This window comes from Patiria miniata, unplaced genomic scaffold (assembly GCF_015706575.1).
Source record: "Patiria miniata isolate m_02_andy unplaced genomic scaffold, ASM1570657v1 HiC_scaffold_29, whole genome shotgun sequence".
Classification (NCBI taxonomy): domain Eukaryota; kingdom Metazoa; phylum Echinodermata; class Asteroidea; order Valvatida; family Asterinidae; genus Patiria; species Patiria miniata.
In genome coordinates this window covers 14,759,141-14,763,579 of record NW_024037068.1, presented here as the reverse complement: position 1 = coordinate 14,763,579, position 4,439 = coordinate 14,759,141, and the positions used below count along the sequence as shown (strand labels likewise).

Genomic DNA, 4,439 nt, shown 5'->3' with positions numbered 1-4,439 from the left:
TTAAAAGAGCATGTTCTTCCACTCCATCTGGAAGAAAAACTTAATAATTACTGAAATCGATCCATGCTATCGGAGGTTATTCCTGTTTTCCAAAAAAGAGCATTTTTGTTTTACTAAAAGAACGTTTTATAGCTGTCCATGGAGTGCCATTGGAAGCTGTTGATCTGAGTGAGAATTACAGATTACACAAAGGCATTCAAATACAAATGAGACTTTAATCAGTTGAGTAAAGACTTAAACATTATGTTTACCTTCAAGTTTAGAAGATGTGGAACAAGTCAACCCTTTTTTCTGAAATATTGAAAGCGATTTTTGTCCGTTTTCCTTTTCAAGTTTTTGATCATTCGTGCAAGTGAAAAAACGTCTAAGTTTTATTGTATTTAATGGATATTCATTAGTTCGTAGGACGGTAACTGATCAGTGGTGGACAGCTAAATTTTGTGTTCTGTTTATTAAAATAGACATAACCTGGGAACAAATTATGCAAATTGCGTGAAATGTTCACAGTTACTAGTAAATACCATGTTTTTTGTGTAACGTTTATGAAATGGAGCGAGCAACAAATTTTATTTTTTTGTCTATTTCGGGTCACTTTCTTTTTGACTCAGCATGTACAAGATCTTTCGTTATGGTTATCTGTTCTCTTTTTTCTTCTTTGCATTAAACATAATAGAGCCGTCGGAACCTGAGACAACGACCGAACTCTTTTGTGGTGGGCCCCCATGTAAGAATGCATTGTTCATCTTTAAGAAAATTAGGCATGAGTTACTTTAAGATCCAAGGTCTTTAAGATCCAACGTAAGTACTTGTGCATCTCTCTTCAGTTGAGGTTTCTTAATTTCACTTTAAACAACAATTATACTAATTAATGATCAATTAATATTCGGGCGTTTTGCCAATCAGGAAATAGGATTGTTTAAATCTTAAAAGTCGGTCGGAAAATACAGTTCTCATTTTCGCGGCCTTGAGGTAGAAATCGAATTCACTGATAACAAGTCGCGCTTACTGCGCGTGCGTCATGGGTGACCCAAGATGGCGGGTGCTTTTGCACATAATATTATGGACACTAGTGAACAATGTTAAAAATGGTTTAAGAAGTGCATATCAAGCAAACCTTTATTTTACAATAGTTGAATGAACGCGGAAGGTGCGTGCTGCGCCCGAAAGCTTCTGAAGGAATGCAGGATCATCCCTGATATCATTGCACAACTCCTCAATTGCTTGGCACCACACACGATCGAGGAGGTGTGCAATTACATCAGGGGTGGTTCTGCATTCCTTCAGAAGCTTTTGGCCACAGAACACGCCTTCCGCCACCGTCTCCAGCACTGTATCGACATTCTAAAAGTGAGTATTTTTTTCGTATGGCGTAATCTCACCGTGTTGCACAAAACTGAAGAAACTCTCTCCATAACATCTGTCGTGCTTTGTTTACATGATGTTAAATTTGGGTTTAGTTCCATTGGTAAACAAAAGAGTTTCTTTGGATCAAAGCACATACTTTTATACAATTATGCTCTATAATGTGATTACATTCATCTTTATACAGCGCCCTTTATGGTCATAATGGCGTCCAGCCCCAGCCACTCTTTCCCCCTCCCCGTCCCCCCTCCCTCCCTCAATGTTGCCAAGAAATCGCCACAGCTGTTGATGAGATTTCCTTAACTATCCGTCTGATTTTACTTTCAGTAACTTCTTGCGACCTCTATGGTAATTGCCTCAACGGCGGGTGGTGCAGACCGACCGGAGAAGAGGAGTATATCTGTCTGTGTGCCCCGGGTTACTACGGAAAGAATTGCGAGTATGAAGGCGACGGTAAGCCTGGCATTTGATGCAAGTGTAGGGCCCTTTGCATGCTTAAAAGTTCGAAGAATGTCGACGCTTATTATGTAAATCACTCAGCGGGGTCTACCCGATGTTCCCAAATACCTAAGTTTCCCAATACCTTTGATCTGATACACCGTGCCCTCTGGAGACATGCACACAATAGGGAACAGAAGATCGTATACGTCTCCACAGGGCAATTTCTATAGATGAATACGTCTCCACAAGGTTATTACGAAATAGATATATGGACTTTACACCAAAACTAGGAATTTTCAAGGTATGTTGATAGGTCGCAAATCGAAGAGTTTTAGAAAAAGGGTATTAAGTCCGAATTTCAGCCAAGGAAATTAATTCGGGTTAAAAAAGGAGCATTTTGAAACTACAGTTTCAAACTCGAAAACTTTACTACACGAGAACAAAGAAATGTCTCCACAAGGATACAAATTCCAGTATGGGTATTTCCCAAAATCTTTAGGATTTGGATTAGGATTAGGGTTAGGGTTAGGGTTGGGGAACATTATGTATTGGGGAACAAAGGTATGCACCCCACTCAGCGGCATACATGTATTCTGTTTGCAGGGTGGGCGCTTTCTAGAGGGTCCCTCGATCAAAGCATTTCAAATGAAAAGCCATTATTTTTTCTCAAGCTTTTGAGTGGGGGTGGGGCCTCGAACGGGGGGGGGGGCATCCTGCCCCTTTATTTATGCCTCTGATACAACCCCTACAAAGTCATGCAAGACATAACTTCACATCATTTCTAGTTTTTTTCTCCTTATGTTAAAAATGACGCTTTATCAGCCTATGCATTTTCAAAGTGTAGTATTTGCACCGAAAAGAGGATAACCTTCGACTGAATAAAATGTGGCATTACAGTTACATTTGTAATATTACCAAGGTTACAGCCCGGTAGTCCGAAGGTTCATTAGTCCGAAGGTTCTTTAGTCCGAAGGTTCAATAGTCCAAAAGTTCGATAGTCCGAAGGTTCGATAGTCCAAAGGTTCGATAGTCCGAAGGGCCCATTAGTCCGAAAATAGAATAAGGCTATAAATTAATCCGAAGGTTTGATAGTCCGAATAGACGAAAGGGTTCCATAGTCCGAATCGACAATAAGGTTTGATAGTCCGAATGGGCAATACAGTTCGTCAGTCAGACACTTAGGACTATCGGACCTTATTGTCGATTCGGACTGTCGGACCTTATTGTCGATTCGGACTGTCGGACCTTATTGTCGATTTGGACTGTCGGACCTTATTTTCGTTTCGGACTATTGGACCTTCGGACTGATTCAACTTATTCTAATGATTCACCTTATTCTGATGAATGAACCTTCGGACTATTGCATCAATTGGTCGGATTAACGAACCTTATTTCATATTCGGATTAACGAACCCCCTCTTACGGAAAAGTTGGGCATTTGGACTATCGAACTTTCGGACTATCGGACCTTCGGACTATCGGGCGGTCCCCATTACAAAAACTACGAACTACCCAAACATTTATTTCACGGTAAACATTCGTTTTCTTTGTACCATTCCCAGAGCCCTTGTCCGGGACTACCATAGCATAGGTAAGAGACATGTTTAATTATATGAGACGATTGTTTTAAATTGTTAAATTTAAATATGATGATAAATATTCCAGGGCAATTTCCATAAGTTCCGTCATATTTCAAATGTGTGTCACTAATCTGTAGTCATTTAAATGGAATAATAAACGAATTGAATTTAACAAAACTCAATGATTTCTTACTGCTCTTCTTGTTAAAGTTATCCTTGAAAAAAAAATAGTGTCAAAAGTGTACCGGCATGTTGTTTTTAAAGCCGTTTTAACTTGGAAAGAACTAACACCTTTGTATGAATTTCTTTCTAGGTTATTGATCGGATAATGAAGCAATGAAAGGTAAGGGGATACATTGTTGAATACGGCACCTCGGCTAACAAGCCTAAAGAAAAAAGAGAGATAACAACAAAGAAATGTTCACTTTTATACAATTTTATTCAGATGAAACCAACAACAACATGCACTAGAGGGAGCAATACAAAGATAATTAACTCAGTTGATTTCGTCTGGGATAAGCCAACAATGCAGTTGCAGAGGCTCTATTTCCTTTGCGATCCCGAAGAATGTACGAAGAATTGCCCCATATCGATATTTCTGGGAATAATTCCACGGCATCAGGTAGAGACTGAAAGCCAAGCCACATGTTCATGCCGGGCTTCAAACCCAGGTGACAGAGATGGAAAGCCGAGGACACCTATTATGTTCAAATTCGGGCGCTTCACAATGCAGTGCGCCACCAAGAGTTTGTCATGAAGAGTCCATTTTTTTCAAATTTACGATCAACAAAAATGGCCCATTTGAACGAGTGTCATTTAGACAACTTGAGTTAATTTGTTTTAGAATTGGGCATAGCGTTCTGCCGCCTTATATAAACATAATATTGATCAAAAGAAATGAAAGAAAAGGGCATTACTCGAATCATACGCTTACGAAACTATACTGACCGGGAAAAAAATTTTTTCCAATGTCCCGCCCTGCAAAGTTGTCGACCATCTCCCACAATGCACTGGGAAAAATGAACTCTCCGTGGCAAACGCTTGGTGGCGCACTGC

General features: G+C 39.8%; 1 long non-coding RNA gene across 1 annotated transcript; it reads left to right on the top strand.

The window, feature by feature from the left end:
* The first annotated feature begins 677 nt into the window (after positions 1 to 677).
* LOC119736098 lies at positions 678 to 3,727 on the top strand. The gene is made up of 4 exons (XR_005272273.1): positions 678 to 724; positions 1,690 to 1,815; positions 3,366 to 3,394; positions 3,697 to 3,727. It is a non-coding gene; the product is annotated as an uncharacterized LOC119736098 (long non-coding RNA).
* Positions 3,728 to 4,439: the final 712 nt, after the last annotated feature.